The sequence below is a fragment of the Coturnix japonica genome, chromosome Z (genome assembly GCF_054131305.1).
Source record: "Coturnix japonica strain WE chromosome Z, WE-NBRP24, whole genome shotgun sequence".
Lineage (NCBI taxonomy): Eukaryota > Metazoa > Chordata > Aves > Galliformes > Phasianidae > Coturnix > Coturnix japonica.
The window spans coordinates 42913508-42934038 of NC_140702.1; the positions used below are offsets into that span (position 1 = coordinate 42913508).

Genomic DNA, 20531 nt, shown 5'->3' on the forward strand with positions numbered 1-20531 from the left:
TATGTGACTTTCATTTATTTTAAAACATGGCATTTTTTTGTGCTTCTTCTTTCTTTTTTTCTTTTTCTTTTTCTTTCCGTGTTTCATTTTTGTTTCATTCATCACTACATAGTTAGCCTCTGAACTGTCATAACTATGTCATTGGAATGTGCATGGTTACTTCACTGCTTCCCTAAGGGCTCCTTTTTAAAAGAGGGAAAAAATATTAAAGCTTTAAGTAAAAGCGAAGCGTTTGTTTTAAAGTTCCCAAACAGGGCTTTGCTCCCTGCAAGACTGTTTTCTTTGTTTGCTCTTGTTTTGCCTCAGTCTGTGTTATCCCCCTCACGCTCCCTCCGTCCCACAAATAAAAGTAACTGCTATCCCAGCAAAACTCCTTCCTTTCTTCCCGAGTACGTAAGCCCCCTAAACCGAGCTGACAGGGAATTTGGGGGGCCCCTCCGAACAGCGTAATTGACTTCACGTGGCGAAGCGCTGCTCGGAGCTCCGGAGCGGAGCGCGGCGCGGCCGCAGCCGCCGGAGGAGACAGCTCCGGCTCGGGTCCCGCTCCGCTCCCTCGCTCCTGCCCGCTCCCTCTCCCGCTCTCCCCATTCCTGCGGAGCTGCGCCTTGGCGTCTTCCCCAGGGCTGCTCCTTCACCGGGGGCCGCGTTTAAGGCAGCTTGGTATGCTGGTTCTGACGGGAAAGCTAAAATGTTACTGCAAGGCCAGTAATAACTGATAATTAATCACAGGAGCCAGTGTCTCTGTACCATGCACTTGGTGATACGCGCCCTGTGTGTTACAGCTAATCTTGCACAATTGCTTGGCTCGGCTCTTCTGGGTGAAGTGAGGAAGGGAAAAAAAAAAAAAAAAAAAAAAAAGCGGAAAAAAAACCACCAAAAAAAAAAAAAAAAAGGAAAAAAAGAAAAGAAAAAGAAAGAAAGAAAGAAAAAAAACACAAAAAAACGGCGATGGAGAAACTTTCAGTTTGGCCGGGGCTCAGGCAGAGGAGGGAAGTTCAACCTGGAGGGTTTAACAGGGTGACTCCTTACCAGGGGACGCTTCTCCATTCTGAAAAGTAGTTTCCAATTATGGTCTGACACTGACTGATAATAAATGAAATATTGTTTTAGCCGAAAGAGGAGTTGGTAAATGATTTGTGTGCTTAAATTAGACTTATATTTAATGTTGGACATCAGATGAATGAACTCATTTACCTGAGAGACGTTCCAGTGTGCGAGCAGAGAGAAAGTAATTGGGCTTTTGTAGTTTGCAGTGATAAAGCATGCCTGAATACTGGCCGTAAAATAGTAATTGAATTAAAATATATATATATATGTATATATCAGAAAACTTTAAAGCCAAGAAAGACTCCTAGCAGATAGTTAATAACCAATAGCAGTTGTCTGTGGAGCACAGTTTAAGCTATATAGCTCAGGATAGGATAAAGGCATTTGAATAGGAAATATTTTGATATATCCTGTAGAGGGACCCTGATTACTGCTGATACAGTACGCTGGTATAGAATGTCATCACCATAAGGCAAATAAGCAACGCCGTTCGCTTTCTCATTCTTGAAAGTAAAGACAAAAGTTCATTCCTGGTAGAGATGCACATTTCAGAAAAAAGCTGCTTGGTATTAAGAAGTGCAAACTGCTACTGCAGCGCTCACAGGACTTGTCAGCTGTGTGTGTCTGTGATACACAGCATATCTGGTTGTGTGGGTGTTGAGCAACAGAGTGGAAAGCAGTTATTCAAATTGCTTGCCGTATTCTTTTATTAAGAAGTGAGATTAAATTTTTGGGGTGGAGAAAAGGTTCTTTCCAATGTCAGCCACAAAAGAGTTAACGCAACTAGATCCAGATAACGATCAATTGATAAATGACGATTGAACCGCATAGATAGCATTAGACTGCCAGTTTAGTATTAGACCTTTTTCAACAGATTTAGCCTCTGTTGTTTCTGGAATGCTAGGAAATATTAGGCACTGATAAAGAAAGGAAACAAAACTAAATAAAGAGCATCACTATGTGTGTGTGTGTGGCGGGGGGGTGGGGGGGTCAGATAATTTAGGACAGCCAGCTTGTTAGATCAAACCAAACATTTGTGCACGTAAGACAGGCTGTTCAGGCTTTGTTCTCTGTTTAAAAAATACTGTTTAAAATGTGCTAATCCTTGCTTGTTTTCTGAATTTTGTACAATGCTGAACATGCGTGGTCATGCTGCGTTCGGTAGGAGAGGGGAGAAGTAACGTGCTAAATGACTAAACGTGTGGTAGGTGCTTTATCAGTGTGTATCGTTCCGTTGCAGTACACACAGTAGCACTGCAAAGGTGGTGATTTCAAGCAGGTTTATTTCTTAAGAGTCCGTACTTAACGCATTTTGGTGCTGCGTTAATCTCCTTGTCATATTTTGTTTGTTTATCATGTGCTAAACATACTCAGTCCAAATATGCTGTCATCATGCTCTAAAGAGGAGGGTAAGTTCTTTAGTTCTTTTGCTACATGCGTTTCTACTCTCCTCTTTTCAGATAATATTTTGTCTTATATTTCTAGTTTGTTAAGACTGTTACAACATATTGTCTCGTGCAGGCTACAAGCACACACTGTGTGCAAGTGTAGCTGCAAATTTGTTTCTAAGTGCCAGTTGTTCTTTCTAAATCATTGAAATTTTGACTATTGATTTCTGTTACCTATTTTCCTCTATTTGTTTGATAATTATATTTGATCCATCTCCTGGAAATGTAAGTATTTTTATTTTTTTTTCCTATTATTTAAGAACAGTTGTTTTCATGATAACAAATAGCATGAAGTTATTAAATGTACGTAACTTGCAGGCAAAGTTTGGCATGGTTTGAAAGAACTGCTTAATGAAACTTTTCCAGTTATACATAGTAATACTACGGACATTTCTTCTTCAAAGTTTGAAGTATAGTGCTGGCTCGCTACACGTTTTGTTAGAAGCAAACAAACCCTTAGCCCCATCAGTTTTCCCTGTAGCTGTAATTTAATATCTGGCAGGTTTTTTAGTACAAAGATTGGAACATGGCAAGAAGAAAGATTCAGAACAAAACAAAACCTTGTTATCACTCCCCATTCTTATCCCTTAACTCATACTGTACAGCTCTCTGCATACTATAGGAGTGAATATCTCTTCACAGAATGAAAGGAATCTACTTCATCGTTGCAGGGGAATGTATATTTGCTAGAAATTTTAGGATTTATTGTATAGGGCTGAGACATTAATAGCAAGTGTGACAGTATTTATTTTTAGATTCTTGAGAGAACAGGAGCGCAGGAAAATGGCATCTCCACATTCCAGAGCAAATTTACCTTTTGGTGGAGTGATAGGAGAAGAGCAATAGTCTCCTAAATTACCTGTCAGAAGTTTATGACGTGACCACTTGACTGCATTGTTTTGCCTATGCACCTTTTTTCAATATAAAAGAGTGTGGTGCGCTTGGAAGAGGTCATCCCATTCTGTATACAGAAGAATGTCTGATAACCTCAGAGGGCATAAATCTTAACTTTTAAAAAAGAGTGCTTCTTTAGGTCACTTTGATCAGTGACAGGTCGAGAATGAGCAGAAACCCTCAGATTCTCTTCCATGCTCATCTAGTTAAGTCCAGGGCACCCACTGCCCATACTGGTTCTGGCAAGGAGCTGTTAATGACAGAAAAGAAGGCCTGGATGTGATTGATTAAAAAAGACAGGCTTTTATAATTTTCTGCTTTCTTAAATGTTTTGTGCATTTGTCAGAATAAGCAACACCGTCTTTCTTCTCCCAGTTACCTTAAGGGCTGTAATGTTCCAAAATACTTTTAAAGTAATTTCAGAAATGCAACCATAGGAGAAACCCACAGTGACACAAAATACCAGAGCCGTGTACCTTTTTTTGTTGAGAAAGAAGTATGCTTACCCATTTCAAATAGAAAGAAGCTTTTTTTTCTTTTTTCTCCGTGTGAGAGTGAAAAAGCAGTATATCAGAATTATAAATGGATCTGTGCGTCATTATATAGTAATTTAGGATTCACTCAATGATGTAACAAAATTAACAGCATAATTTCGTTGTGTAACTGTATCTTATTAAAGAACAACTGTCTGACATTCTCTTACAGTTGCTTTATTTAACTTCATGCAAATATTATTAGTAGTGACATTTCTCTATTGTACATTAGATTCTCTCATTAGCATGATGTGTTAGTTATCACCAGAGAAATCACTTCTGGATAGGTGAGGGGGAAACCAAGAAAACTAAAAATTAAATCAATGATGTATATTAATATAGACGCGTCTGTTCATGAGAGATATGGTACAGTAAATTCAACTTCTTTTCCTTGCATAAATGCATGCTTATTCCAATGAAAACGAAATAATACTTATAATTTGTGTGGTATGCATTAATGCTGCTGGAAATACTACATTGCATGCAGTGTGCACTGCCTATTTTGAGCTGTGCTTGTATTCTACAATCTGATATTTCCTAACATTGATGTAGACACAAGCATGTAAGCTGTTTATTCAACCTGTATTTAAAGATAGGAGTGTAGGGAAATGTCTAACGGATTGAAGGAGAAAGCTTCTTTAAGGTTCCTTTTTTGATGGTCATAAAGATTGTAAGCAATTTTGCCATTTATTGTGTAATTAAATGCTTTACTGTAGCATGTAACTATTTATTTTATATAGGTGTACATGCAAAAAGAGATCAAACATAACAGAACAGCAGGCTACAGCACCATACATTGATTTATTGTGAACATTTGAGGAGGAAGTTTAATGCTGATAAAATGTGTTTTGTCATTTACAGTAGTTAGCAATCTCCTTTGTCAGTGATCATCAACAAACACAATCTGTTTATTCAATATGTATATTTCTTATCACACCATTTTAAAGATAAGCTGACCCCAGTATTTTTTGTTGTTGTTTGTGAATAAGTTGATGTGCAAGTACGAATCCAGGTGGTTTATCAGGTTGTATGGGCTTATTTCAGGTTTCTGCTTTAATTTTGGCGGGTATTTTGTCAAAGCATAGTTTAGTGGTATAATAGTTCATTTCCCCTTAGCAAATGAATAGTTTTTGCATTGAGAATTTTGTGGTGCTTCTGATGTGCCTCGGAATAGAGGCATTAGAAATTCCTGTACATGACAAAGGCACGGGATGTTTTATGTGGCGTGTGGAGCTTGACACACAAGAACATGCAGAAGCATCTGCGTGGCTGTGTGTATGGTACATGGTTAAAAGGAAAAGAATTCCTCTCAAACCTTCTCTTACTGTATTCATTATTTCCAGGAGAACTAAGACACAGAAAAATATTTCCAATTTCTGTCTATTGCACATATACACATTCAGTGTTGGAACATATTTGTTCCGTTGTATCTTTTAGTTGATGACGTGCTAAAAACGCTGTCAGACCTTTGCTTAACTTTGAGATGTGCGTGCACAAAACTGTAAAATCTGTGTGAAGCTTTGAGGCTTATATTAAAGCACATGCTCAAATATATTGTGCAGTAATCACCAGTGCTTGATGTTTTTAAATGTATAGTTTTTCTGTGTTCTTTACTTTGTATTTTAGTAGTTACTTTTTCATGTGTAGTTTTATGTGGATTTGATTAATGTAGTGACAGAACAGATTTGGTATATAACAGCAGCAGAGTCTCTTGCTCTTATGTCAGGGTTAAGAGCCAAGGCAAATCTTCCCTAACTAATTAGATGCTGAGTAAGGCATCTTAGTGAAGTTGGGGCAAAAGTGAATGGGTCACAGCTGAGGCAAGATTGCAGGGACTGTAGTGATAGTGAAAGCATTCACATTTGCCAGGTCACTGTGACACTGTGCTGATTGCAAAGGAACACTCTGTGCACTGATAGAGAACTGCCGTCATAAAGTACAATCAGAAACAAAAGCTTTTACTTTTTACTAGAAGTGTTCAAAACACATGCTGTGTCTAGCTTTCTTTGCTCAGTTATTCTTCTGAAACAGCAGTGTGGGGATGTGTGCCTGTGTCAGAGAATTTGCCTTGTAGACTAATGGTTCTTTGCAGTTGAGAATTTGCAAACTTGGGGTTCCTAGTATACCCAGGAGGGGATAAATGATACAGCCTCCAGAAAGAGAAGGCTGAAACACAGGAGATTGGAAAAAAAGAGTTACATCGTTGCCGACTCTGAATTTTTCAGTTCAGAAAGAGAATCACTAATGCGGCTTTTTCCTATAGTTCAGGGAATACCGTCACAAATTTCAGTATCTAGATTAACTATAGTTAAGGGTTTAAACTTTTGCCCAGCTAGTCTGTGGATGGGGATAGTCTTAAAAAGCAGGTTTATTAAATGAAGGTATGTTTGCTTATTTACAGTTTTTAAGTGATGCAAAATGCATACTTTAGCTAATCATCAGTCTGTCTAACAGCTATCCAAAATAAGAGACTGTACATCACACTGTGGATAAGCATCTGTTGCTTTGTTGCTGCTCACCCCACTCATTATAGTAATGCCTCCTTTCCCTTCCTGAAATATTTGACAATGGTTTTCTCAATAATTTTCCTTCACTGACAGAGAAAAAAATGCCAGTTGTAAGGCAGTTGTTTTGTCATAGACATTTTGTCTTAGAGAGGCCATCTCTTTCGGAGGGGAGGGAGGGGGATGCTGGGGAGTCATCTCAGAATTGCTTTGATCAGTGTGAACTTGCCAACAATGTACCATTGATGCCATTCTGACTCTCTTGGGAAGCCATTGCATCCCCATCCTCTACTGATGATGCGTATCTGTGCACTTGTGCAAAGGAAAGACGAGAGCGTCATCTGCCACTTACAGAGCACTGGAGTTCAGAAGAGAAAATGACACGATTACGAGCCTGCTATTCCTTCCCGTGCGCAACACAGAAGTCAATGAGCCTTTCTTAGAAAGTGAATAATAAGTGATGCTGTAGGAAGCTTTATGGAAAGTGAGAAAAATTGTTCTGGTGTTGTCATTGAAGCTGAAATATACTGTCCCTGGCAGGTAAACTTACTGTGATGTTTGAGATGATGTTTGTCTGGAAATAGACAACAACAAATATCTCAGTGGAGATCAGTGCTGCAGTCTGTAGATACTGGCATATGTCACTCGTAGAAGAATTTGAGAGGTGTAGTAAATACCTCTGTTTTCTGTGATATGTCCTGCAACTGGTGCTGAAAAGAGCTTTGATTGCTCTAATTTTTCTCAATAGTTTTGAAAAAAGATCAGTGAGACACAACTGCTGAACACATTTGGAGTTATGGTTGTTCTTTTTAAATTTTATTTAGCCAGAATTCCAGGGAGGAAGATAGGCTGCCTGGCTCCCTGCATACGTGTATTCACTCCATGAACTCTGTGGTGTATTTCCTAAAGATTGGTGACTGTACAATGGAATACTTCTGGCTTTGAACAGGTTGAATGAAAATGTCATACAATGTAGTTCTTTTGAGATGAACAATTCAACATTTGGAGTGTGCCACTGAGAGGAAAGCAGAATATAAAGGCTCATATCCTCTCTGTGATCCAAATGTATATTTTCCATTCATGTCATTGGAGGCCCTGTCATGCATCAAGGACATCATATAGTTCAGGTACGGAATTACAGATAGTAGTATATTAGCCTTCAGAGTAAGCTGTAATTAGGAGCTCAATTCTCTAAGCCTTCTGTATGCGTGTAAGTTTTATGAAACTAAATGTGCAGGTATTTACAAGACAAGATTCTACAGCTGTAAGGAAAGTTGCTTTTGTGTGTTTTAATCTTTTCTATTATTTAGGCTCCAAGAAGATGAACATCATAAGAAAGAAAGGGAAAAAAAAAAAAAAAAAAAGAAAAAAGTTTTGACATTGCACTTTCTTAAACCTGCTTTTCTGTTTTATCACAGAAATTAAAATGGGTTCTCTTTAAAGGTCTTTGGTTGTCTCAGCTTTTAGGCACTGTAGGCCTGTGCAGGATTTTATGTATGAATTACTGGAAGCTCAGTATTTCATGGTTTAACTTGGAAGCCAAGCAAAATTATGGTTGCTTGTAGTTTGCCTCGAAAGTTTTGCTGTTTTGTTTTGTTTGTTTGTTTGTTTAGCCAGAAATCCAAAAATGAATGAAATTTAGAAAGTGTAAAGTAACATAAAATTGAATTAGAAGAGAAATATTTACAGGAGTCCTTGCATTTAGTGTGGTTTTATTTAGGAACTGCCAACATTTCAATAGCAAAAGTAGCACCACAGTCAGAGAGAAGGTATTTTCATCATTAGGGTAGCATTTTAAAAAGAATTCTCATTTACATTAAATATATATATATATATATATATATATATATATATATATGTCTTCCCAAAGTTTATTATCTTTTTTGTTTTCCTTTTAAAAGAAAATATCAAAACCCAAACAATTCTGAAGATTTATTGCCAGATCTTTTAATGCAGATTCATTTCCTTTTAGCGTATTCATTGTCACTTGCCTGCATAGAGTACAAGACACTGTGTACTGTGTACTGCAGTTTTATTGCTGCTTTCAGAGGGATGTCTTGTGAGATGTTACGGCTTCTGCTGAAGTACAACAGCAAAATGTCATTTTATGATAGATCATTATTGATATCCTTTATTTATTTATGCTTTTCCTCATTTTTCTTTCCTTTCTGTTTTTCTTGCTCTTTATATATGTATAGGAACTAGTTTAAAAAAAACAAACAAAAATTAAAAAAAAAAAAACAAAAATCCTCTTCTTGGTAGTAATTGAATAATTAAAGCAGTCTTGATGATATAAGGCACCATATAAAGAGCTGAGGGGTAGAGAAGAGAAGCATCCCTTCCAAGAGTGGCTGAATGTAGGTGCTGACATGCAAAGACTTCAGTGTTTTGCATTTCAGTGTGCCTGTATGCAAGAGTATGATAAGAATGTGTGATGCTTTGGCTTACCACATGGAAGGTGCTGAAAAGCATCTCAATTTGATCTCTGTGTTGCGCAGTTTCTGAACCAAGACATTGCTATAATTTAAAAAACAGTTTGCAGTGTATTTGCATTCCAGTATTTCTAGTATGGTCTTTGTGAAGATCTGACAAAACAATAAAAATCAAGAAAGATGGGGGAATAAAATTTGTAATATGATTAAAAACTTTTTTTTAAACTTTTTTTACTTTTTCTTTTATTTATTTCCAACAGAAATAGTAGACAAAATATAATCAGCTTGGACATCAGTATGTTGTTTTAAAGCAATTAGAACTACAAACCTCTATCACTGTGCTCAGATTCTGTTCTTAATTAAAATTATCCCAAGTAATTTTTACTGATAGTTATGATCTAGAACTTAAATTTTATGACAACCTGTAAAATAGCTTTCACAGTCATATAGTCTTCTTAGAATTGGTACCAACTGTATTTCTGAGTAGTGGATATTGGAGCTTTCACAGTTTCTGTCATAACTTTCAGTGGCTGTTCTCTGAGCAGTTTGATAAGAATGTCTGAAATAGATGTCTTAGGAGGGAGGGAGGTACAAGCTAATGAAGAGTATGCGAGAAAAAAAATAATTACTTCCAGCTGGCTTTTTATAATAAAACTACTATTAAAATGAGGAGGTCCATTAGCAAGACTTTAATTATATATTTTCTTACATTTCTAAATAAACATCATAGACTTTAGAAAAATAAGCCTTTAATGAGTTAAGCGTGACGGCCGTCTCTATCCAGGGAAAAGTATAAAGAAGTACCAACTCATCTACCCTGCCTTAATGCCCCACAGCAGTTGACATTGCTGGAATGCCTCCTGCAGCTGGTGGCATATGACTGTCATTTGCAGGCAGGATATACGGAGAGTTTACACAATGGAGGCATTCATGAAAGTGTTCCTCATCTGGGACTCCTGCAAGCTCTCATTTTATTGACCCTGTCAGAATTTAACTGGTATGCTGTCAAATTATGTGTTGCTTTATCTAATATTAGTTTTTCTTTTAAATTAGAATGCACAGAAGATGAGGTTCTAAAAATCAGGTACAGAAAGGAAAAGCATCTTCTATTTTACTGCTTCTAAATGAAGAAAAATTAGTAGCTGTTCAAGAACTTTATGGTTTGTAGTACAGTCTGCAAAGATTCCATTTCTTGTTCAAGATTAAATAATGTGATTTATTTAGAGAGTTTTTTTTGGTTTCTTTCTTTCTTTCTTCCTTTTTAACATTCAAAGCCCTAAACAAAAATCCATTTTCTAAATTATCATATACCTCAAGTATAACTGTATACAAACAGTTTTATAAAACAGCTCTCTCTTTAATTGCTGGTGTCCTTAAAGATAGCAAGAGAGTTGCTGTCTATGCAGGCTTCCCCAAAAAGAGCTTTATTCATAACCTTTCTTATATCTTTGTGCATAAAGACACAAAGAAGTGTCTGATCTTCAGTGGTTTTTATAATCATCTACAAACAATATAATAATCTGAAAGGTGATTGATGATTGCAAATATGTTCTTTGTATCACAGATTAATTACTTATTAATTCAACAGTTGAAGGCATGACCTCTCCAAAGCCATAATTTGCATTAAAAAAAGTGTATGCACAGCATCATTGATATCAGGGAGAAAACTGGTTACAGCATCAGACAGCATACCAAAACACTGACTTCATGCAAGTGGAGTACACTGCAAGAAGAGCACCTTACACAGTCTGCTACACTTTTTAACAGATCCTTCTGTCAACCAGTAGGTTGCTGATGCAACACGAATGATCAGTTCAGAAAGGGTAGGGAGAGGGATTAAGAAAGAATGTTCAGATTCTTTTGAAAAAATAAATTTTAATCCTCATTTCTGCTAGAAACCAAGCCTCTCAACTCTCCAACATATTTTGGTTCCTGTACAGGAAGAAAGGTGTAGCATCTGTCTGTGTGACAGGAGATCTCACTGCCATAAATTTTACTTACTATGTTTTCCATCGTTCTTCTGCTTTTAAAATAAATAAATAAATAAATAAAAAATTAAAAAATGGTTAAAATATTGATAGCTGAACAGTAAGCATTGCCTTGTCTAAAGAAATGTATATGGATGATTGTGCTTGTTGTATGCCATTTATAATTTCTCTTTTCTTCCCATTTTGGTTCCATCTTTACATTCTCTTCAAAGTACAAAATAAATCATTTTGAATGTGAAAGACAAAAAAATTAAAAGAGAATATTACTGCAGTATTTTGTGAATTCTCCTGAAGTGTCTCTTGAAAACCAACTGAGATGCTGGATCTGAGATATTGGTGTAAATAAGAAAGACAATGGAAGCATTTTAATTGACTTGGAATTGTGCGCTGGTTGTTGGATTCCTGATGAATGTCAAACTTACCTGATAACTGATTTAAGATAATTTCAATTTTTTTTTTCCATTGTCAAGTGTTGTTAGAGGAAGTCAGATCATAGGTATACATATATATACATATATGTATATTTATATATATGTGTGTACATCAGCATATATATAGGTCAAAAACGAGGTATCTCAAAATATTGCACTTAGAGAAAAGATTCCTGTTGAAAAGCAGTACTTTACAACACTAGCAAATTAATTAATTTCAAGTGCTTAGCCCAGTTCTCAATGAAATCAATAAAAGCATGAATCAGAAAACTGGTCTGGGGGCTTTTCCTACATTCTCCTTAGGAAGAGGTAATTCTTACTTTGCTTGTGTTGTGATGGAGCAGAGCAAAAGTACACTTAAAGTGAAGGAAGCAAAATTTCTGGAAGGGTTTGTAACATTAAAGCTTTAGTTACAAATAATGCAAAATTTATAGGCACGTGGCCTCTAAAATCCAGGTTCTTCAAAATTTTAATTATGTATTTACGAGAAGGTATGTTAACTGTTAAAAAAAAAAACAAAACAACAATTATGACAACAGTGACTCAGGTAAAATAGTTGCAGGCTTTTTTCTTTTTTTTTTTCACAAAAATGTGCTTTTCATTAATCTTTATCTTCATTAATGAAATCTTTCAGAAGGCAATGAAATTAAGTGATTTACCTTATAGCAGAAGGTCCAGTGCTCTTAGAAAGTAGTACAACATCACAGTTCCCAAGCCAAAGCTAACCCCACTTTAAACATCTTTAGTTAGTATTTAAGCATGTTTTGCATGAAAGTTGCTTAGATATTAAATTTTGTTTTTCTGTTATTCCTCTTCTGCTTTTTACTAATGTTGGGAAGCTATGAGTTGGGTGTGAAAATGTTTCTGCATATGCCTTGCATATGCAGTTTTGTAATTGCAAAGTTGAAATTTGTTTTTCCCAAAATAGACCTATGGAAATAACATTTTCTATGATTTATCAATTTACAGTTTTAAAGGCTTTTTTAATAATACCGAGATCAAATAAAACTTTTCTGGTATGTAAAGTACACAAAGTGTGGTAATACGTGAAGTGCATGAAGGAAAGTCATAGGCATAAGACTGATTTAAATGTTTATTAATTTTTTTTTTTCTTCTTATTTTCTGAGCCTCTCCCTTCCATGCCCCATCCTCATCACTTCTAAAATTCAGAAGTGGTCAGGTGTGGGGTTTTGATTCTATACACTAACTTGCATATGCATGTTTATACACCCACAAACTGTAAAAAGAAAGCTGAGTAAATGTGGCTTCGGGGGAAAGAAAGGAGTGGTGGGCGCAGATACCAGCTGGAGCTTGATGCACGCGTTCTCTTCTGTGGCACCATTTTGTTGTTGATGTGGGAATGTAGCTAAACAGTGGCTGCAGATGCTTCTCTAAATAAGAATCCACATAAATTCCAGTTGTGAACTTGTGATTCATCCTTCCTTGCACAAAAGATATGTTTCCATATGTCCCATTATGTTCCATATTTGATTTTTATCACACACTGTGTGCCAGTCTAAATCTCATCTACTTGCTTTTTATGCATCCTGTAAACCTTTTTGTCATCCCTCTTTGAATTAGGCTCATAATGCACCTCAGCCTCCATGAAAAAAAAACCAAAAAAAAAACAAAAAAAAAACCCCTCATTAAAATAATAGAGCATCCTATAAATAATTTTTAATGAATCAAGTATATGAATAATATATCTGTGTAACCACCCTAGCACAGAATCTGTACACATACAGAGAACCATGGTAGAAATACTAGAAGTATTTCTCTTGTTTCTACCTCTACCATCCTTAAAATATCTGAGTTCTTAATATTTTTACCTTAAAAATATATGTATCTTACTTTACCTACTCTAAAGGGATTCTTGTGATTTTATCTGTAATCTTCTCAGGTATTTAGTGTACCAAGCTTCTCTTCATATTTTTAAGAATATAATTCATTGATCAAAGGATAAATACCCTCATTTTGAATTATGAATACTCTTCATTGTTAAACCATGTATGCTCTGAGACTGACAAAACAATTGCAAAACTGTCTCTGTTTTCACGATTCTAATCATCTTTTTAATTATCATTAGTTGTTTTTTTTTCTTTTCTTTTTTTCTCATTTTTTCTTTTTTTTCCCCCACATTATTCTTATCTGGTACATTGCCTAGATTAGAATTCAGGATATATTTTTTCTGCTAATATAAGTGTAGGTGCAGGAAGTGACATCTAGAAATGTAGATGCTCTTGGCCTCTGGAGCATACAAAAATACAGAGTTAAGAGTATTTAAAAAACAGTAAAGATTTTCCAAAGGCTAGCTGAATTGTGCTGTAGGTTTTTGAGCTGGCTTATTATCATACAGTTACAAGATACACAATTGCTACCTCCTAACTGGAGAGGACTATGGCCACCAGTCAGCTCTGTTGGAAACGTAGTGTTGCTGAAGCTTTGCAGTAAGTTTTACGTATGATGGATGTCGCTGACTGTCATGAGACTACTCAAAACATGAGGCAGACGTGAACATTGCATTAGACAGCTGTGGTCTACAAAGTAACTGTCTTAGGATAAAATCTCAGAGGTTGCTATAATTATTGAAGTAATGATGAAAGTACTAAATTTAGTCATTGGCTTTTGCAAGTTAATGAAGCTAATGCTTCTATTTCCAGTGCAAATTTAAAATGGCAGATCAGGAATAGGATGAACGCTTGTGGTCTGTAGAAGTGGAATTGCAGCAGAAGTGCAGATGATGCAGCAGATGACCGAAAAAAAGTACTACAGCAATACAGTTTTTGAAACAGGGTTTATCAAAGCAAAGATTGACATCTACTATAAAAAAGCTTCACTTGGCTGAGTGCAGAATTATGTGCAGAGTTAGCCTTCGGTGACTTTGTTTAATGTGTTGGGACTAGATGGGGAATCTAGTGAAAATTAGACTATTCACAACTGAAATTCTCCACGCAAGTCAGATACCAACATCATACCAACAATTTTCAACAGAACAGGTAGTTAATTTGTTTGCATTTTAAGCTGAAGATCATCATGTTATAGATTTCTGTGAGAAGAAAAAGGGAGAGCATCTCGTTAAAATGATGGGTAACTGGGGCCTGTTCTCAGCGGTGTCAGCGGTAAAATTGAGTTGAATCACTGGTCACTGTCAAATTGCAATCAAAATGCAGATAAGTTTAGAATAAACATAATAAGGTGTTGGTGTGCTTCCAGAACTGTCTAGATGACTTTAACTGGAGAAGAGACTGGAGATTAACAGCTTGTTTTACAGCTGAGATAGATATTTCAAATCAAGTGACTGGTGCTGCTTGTAACGAAGCATCTGTAAAGAGTGTCCATATGACGTTGGTATTTTGTGTTCAAGAAATTCAATGTCAACACAGCTGTGACTTACCATTTTTAGCAACCTCTTAACTGGGAATTAGATAAAATACCTTTAATTTGGGCATGAGGTTAGGGGAGAGTACTGGGATGGGAGTATAATTTCAAGTGCTATTAATTTTCACAAAATAACATTTGTGTGCTTTGTCTTGCCAGACAGTCTACAATGCTTTTCCTCATTTCTCGTGCCAGGTTGTTTTTATATTATCATTTCCTTCTCTGCAATGTTTATCTTTTCTGAAAATGGTGAAATGTAAGCTGTTGCAGAGTGGGTGGGTGGCACACATTTGCACAGTAACTCCTAAAACACAGAGCAAGCATTTTATTTGGGTTTAGAAAACCACTGAGAGAACTTAATGCAGCTGCTCTCTTGGCATCAAAGTGAAACATGTAAAAATCTCACTTTCTATTTTAAATAACCTTAGGGCTGTTGAGTCAGATATTTCCGGGTTGACATGTTTTGCACATGAGTGACAGTGGCATTGAGTATATATAGTAAATCTTAATGTTCCACTGAATCTCTTCACTCTTTTATGAGCTTCACAGAGTACTCATCCTTAACAAAATGTCAAGTTAAAACATGTCACTTTACCGTAGTTGAAATTACTTACTTGTTTTTAATCAAAGAAGCAACTCTTAATGGGCTGTTTTACTGTAGGCAGTCAGGAAAGGAGCTTTCCAGTTTAGCAGCAAGTAGTTCTTCAGACCCATTATTTGCTGTCAGTTCTACTTCTCATCCATCTATGTAGAAAGAGATACATGATTAAAATCTCAGGATGCTGAATCAGGATGCCGGTGCTGCCTATCATACACCAACTAGAATTAGTATTTTTAAGAAAAATTAAGACATTATTAATGCATGGCTTTCAGTTCCATTAGGCTGTTGTCCAGTGGTTCCTAGGAACTTTGCAATATTAGAGATCTCTGTCAGCAGCAAAACTAGTCTTGCTGATAATTAAGATAATTTATAGTAGAGCACATCTTTGATTCTAGCTTTCTCAATCTCAAGGTGAGGCTAAGATGAGCAGTGTCTTATAGTCTGTATAAACTTTGTATCCTATGAGGTGAAGTAGAAAGCTTTCTCAAGGCTCTCAGAAGCTCAAGAAAGACGATTTTAGTGAACTCAGTCCATATTCTTTTTATTCAGTTGAAAACCCTCCTCTCAACTATGCTGCGTGTACTGTATATTGATCTTGAAAGACTAGTCATTGTCTCAAAGATCGCAACAACACTGTTATCTAGATTGTTGTATTCTCTGTTTCTTGAGGATGATTTGCTACCTGTTAACTGGAGAAAAAAAGAAAAAGAATAAAGACTGGGGTTTCTTCTAAAAGAAAATATTAACCATGTTTCTCCTCACCAACAAGTGCTTCAGATTTGGAGTTGTTTCTTGTCAGTGAAGTGCTCTGGAGCGTTCTGCTGATTCAGGTATGATGGGCGATCTCATTCAGTTTGATGTTTTTAAGTGTAGAAATGTAATTTTGAGGATGACATTTTAATTTTGTTCATAGTTGCCTTTTGGAGCTTTTATTATTTTTGAGGGCTTATCTCAGCACCTGATAGGAACATGTAAAGTCTTCCAGAAATTCTCTTAACTTCAAAGTTGAATGCGATCCCTCTCAGTACCGTGAAAAACTTAAATAACTAAAGTCTGTTTTAAAAGTAAATAGGAAAATTGAGACTTTAAACTCTGTTGTTGTTACTATACTGAAATATTTACAATCACAGCTCCAAAAAGCTGCATACCTTTCTCCTAACTAAAAGAAAAAAAAAAATACACTGAAAGATTGTTCTTTTCAGGGTAATGCATGCTTATCATTGTATGTTACAGAAAAAATGGTCTCATTCTTTTTTTTTTCTGGTAACTAACAGTGTGCACTGTTTATTATATTATTGAAATAATATAACTTTACAAGGCTGGGTTCCAGTTTGGAGTCATGACTTGCAAATGGTGATTCGACTTGTTCTTTATCTGAGACAAGGACTCTTCCTGAGGCAAGTTCGGCAGTACTGTTAATATAGCTCCTACAGTTTTTGCATAAGTTGATTGTTCATTGCTAGATATCTTTAAAAATCATTCACAATACAGGCTGTATATGATGCTTTTTCTTTTTCATACAAAAAGTTCCATGAAAGTATGCGATTAGGTAGAGCTAGAAATTAGTTCATAGTGACCAATGCATTTGCAATATTAAATTAAATGTTCGAGTATGCATTTGCTTTGGGGTTTTTTGGTGTTTTAACTTTGTTATTTTGAATATCCTGCTTCTTTAGACTCTCCATCCTAGCTCACTATCCAAAGATTTCAGCTGAAACTTCATTTATTTACATCACTTTAATTTGCTTTTATGTTTATTTTACTAGTGCAATTTGTTTTCTCCCATCAGTCAGCAAACACTTGAGCTCCTTATGGGATTTACATTGGTTTTCAAATAGTTAAACCATCATTAGACTTTCAAATTATATTGTAAGGTGAGAAGAACCATTCTGGATAAAAGAAATTTCCCATATTCTAAAAATAAACTTGAGTGTAATGATTGTCATCACCAAACATGTCACATGTTCTTTTGTATTACATGATCTTTGTCACATGAGGAAGCATGCTATGGAAGTGTATTTTTTTTTTACTTTACATGAAATATACACACAAAAAAAATAAGTTCATCTAGCCAGCAACTCTCTAAATATTTTTTAACTACTTTTGCTGTGTAGAAAATTTCCATTTTAATTAGATTGCTACAGGTTAATACAGGAATGGGAGAGAGGCTATAAGTTAATTCGTATCCAGCCAAACTCAGCTAATTTCTTATATCTTTATACTGCTGCATCTCCTTCTCCCTTCCCCGATACTTGTAAATCATGAGATTCCAGGAATATTAAGAAAGCATATAAGATTTCATATTTCACAATATTCAGTCTTCACAGAACTATTTGAACCAGCATTTCTTGGTGTCCTTGTCCCCACCCCCCACCACACAGCTGTCACTAACACAGCAAAAGGACTGGGGGAGGGAAGGAGGGAGCCCTGCTAAAATCGTGTCACGTAGCACTAATTCATCTGCTCTCATTAGAGTGAGCGAGGGACAGCAGTGATGGCCAAGAGCTGCACTCCACACATGACACACGAACAGTTTGGGGAATAGAAAATTGCTTTCTCAGGAAGCCCAGCCAATTAAGGACTTGACCATATTGAATGTCAAGTGTTAATTTAGGTTTTTCTTCATTTTCCCAGTAGTAATGCGGGTCCTGTGATGAGCAAATACATGTCAAGTAAAAGTTGATTGCATGAAGGACCTGGGTATTATATGTCACTGACAAGTCACAAATGTACTCTAGTCTTTTAACCCCTTAGGTGAGTCCGGAAAGGGGGGAGGGGAGTAAGAGGGGGATTAAATGTACTATAATGATAAGAATAGAAAGCTTATATTAGGGAGAAGTCTGAATGGGACAGACAGGAATAGAAATTGTGCAGGAGGCTAGAATGCAGATTTTCTGCCACTGGTGCACATATGTGGTACCTTTCCATGTTATAATTAATAAACAGAGCTAAAGGCCCCCTTAGGATTCTCGAGGGTTTCAGACAAGCCTGTGAAGCATGCATGTTATGTCCTACATAAGGTTTCATGTGAAGAGAAGGGTAAGAAGTGCATAGTGCCAGAAATATTCCTTTAGGTGTGACCTGTTTTGAAAGAAAATGATTTTGCATTCTTGATGTGAAAGAAAATATATATGTTTCTGAGATCTTTGTTGAATTAAAAAAAATAAAAGATTGGAAAGACAAAATTCATGTGTGAAAGCAAGAAATTATAAAGCACTTTACTGTCAAAAACAGATTCATTTTCCATCTTGTGTGTTTTTCCTGGCTAATTTCACAGCCACAAAAACACCCTAGAAGGCCACCTGCCCTAATGTGATGTTGTACCTGCCTCTCCCAGTGAAGGAAAGGGTGGCAGAAGCGATAGCACTGAAGTCTGTTTAAGTGCAGTAGCATTTACTTTTACTAGATGTGAATATTTACGTATCATCTATAGCATCTAATTTCCATTCATCAGCATATTATTTACATATGAATGTTCTGAAAGTAAGAGAGTGTCTGTTTCTCTTGCAATTGTATAATTGACCAAAAGATTTCCTACAATGTAGCTGCTGTTGTGTAGCACAAAAACAATGAAACAGAAGTGACAATTATGCAAACACCTAGAAAGTTGTCCACACCTTATTAATTTCACCGAAGATGGGACTTAAAAGCCACTTAAGCTTTTCAGGAATTTTTACAATTCATTTTTCTCCCTATTTTTTTTTCTATTTTTTTTTTTTTTAATAGAATCAAAGTCATAGATAGGTAACTGTTTGTTTAAGGCTTATCATCACCAAGTGCTCTGTCTGTGTGTTAAATACGACTGGTCTAATCCTTGTTAGGATGGATTTTCCCTATTGCTCCTTTGGATTTTGCTCCTCTGCATTATGATGAAGGCACTGTGCATACTATGAAGTGTTCAATAGACATACATACAAGATTCTTCGTTCTCACAGTGGTGGCTTGGCACATAAAATGAACACAAAGTTAACCTGTAAGTGTTAAATTCTGAAACAGGCCTGTTTTCCAGACAAAAGGAGAGGGAGAAAAAAAAAAAAAAGAAAAAGAAAAAGCTTTGATTTGTGCTTTCTAGACTAGATTTAGATTTTCTATGTGTGTAAAATTGTGTTATTTATGTCATTAAATGGAACACTTTTTATGTTAAGAAAAAGTTTCAAGAATCTGACTTGTCTTAATGCAGTTTTATTTCAGGTTTTTTTGAAAACCCCCCATACATACAATCCATATCAAAATAAAGCCAACATATTTCTCCCTCCCCAGCTTTCTCTTTTGATTTTAGTTAAGTACTGTCTGTAGATCTAGCTGGCATTTAGAATGGCGTTTTAATCGTAGCTGCTTCTCTTCTGCAAGGTGAGCAGAGGGATTTTGCTAAGTTTCCTTAAACTAAATTCTGATGATGGCATCTCAGGTTGCTGATTCAAGATTTTACTCCTCTGTGGTGTCACTTTTGACGGATGGTACCTGATGCAATCAGCCACTGCTAAGGCAAGGCCCTCCTTTGACCAAAGGGTCCAAAGGAAAAAAAAAATACAAATAAAAAAAAAATCCCACTACCCCACAACTCTCCACCCAACAACCAAATAGGGCAGGCTGTTTCTGAATTGCTATTTCCCAGTGCTTTAGCAGAAGATGCCTCCCTTTGCGCATGTTTTTGATAAATTTAAGAAGTCAAATCACTGACACAGATGGATAATCCAAGTGTATAGGGTGAAGAGTTATAAATTAACACATTATTCCCTCTTAATGTGAAATACTTGAGAATGCATTTTCTCAGTCCCTTGACATCTACCCAGTGAGGGCTCGCATTGTACTTTTCAAGTGGCATTGATTTGTTAAAGCGCTGAATTAGCATCTCAGGCCAGCTGCCTGTTCCACTGTTGTGTTGTTGGGTTCATTCTCTCTCTCTCTGCCTTGCTTCCCGCTGCCTTGGCCACACACAGGGCTTCAGCCTGCTTACCCCAGCTTTTCCCTTCTGTTATTTTAGCTAACCAGGTAATACACTCACCAAATGTGCCTTGCCGAGCCCGGTAAATTAACATATTTCTCGAGTATAAAACTCATAATATGCACATGCATATGTGTGTATGTGCTTGTGTGCATAGTGCTTTTGGTTGGACCAGGGAGGTGGAGGGGGAAAAGGTAATGGGTTACCAGGATGAATGGCTGTGTTTACTAGCTTCATTCTCTAGAGAAGTTACACGTCGTTCTTTTATTTAATACGCGTCATGGCGAGCTCTTCTGTATAGCAGCATAGTCAAAGGGAAAATGGGAAGAA

At 36.4% G+C, this 20531-nt stretch overlaps 1 protein-coding gene and 1 long non-coding RNA gene across 23 annotated transcripts in view; one reads left to right on the plus strand and one right to left on the minus strand.

The window, feature by feature from the left end:
* BNC2 (basonuclin zinc finger protein 2) overlaps window positions 1-20531 on the plus strand; it is a 360639-nt gene that overhangs the window by 101996 nt on the left and 238112 nt on the right. Inside the window, exon 1 of one of the 16 annotated variants that reach the window (XM_085528317.1) lies at window positions 9-2456. The exons of the other annotated variants lie outside the window; for them this stretch is intronic. The gene's annotated coding sequence lies outside the window, so the exon portion shown is untranslated. Of the gene's footprint in view, window positions 1-8; window positions 2457-20531 lie in introns of those variants that run through there. 16 annotated transcript variants of the gene reach the window in all.
* The window catches only part of LOC107306155 (uncharacterized), a 66811-nt gene continuing 46349 nt past the window's right edge, over window positions 70-20531 (minus strand). For 3 of the 7 annotated variants that reach the window (XR_001552022.3, XR_014939178.1, XR_001552020.3), the window contains 2 exons: window positions 15270-15399; window positions 70-12877 (listed from right to left, as the gene is read on the minus strand). This is a non-coding gene — a long non-coding RNA (uncharacterized LOC107306155). Of the gene's footprint in view, window positions 14324-15269; window positions 15400-18605; window positions 20495-20531 lie in introns of those variants that run through there. The other 4 variants (XR_001552023.3, XR_014939177.1, XR_001552021.3 and 1 more) reach the window with 4 other exon arrangements.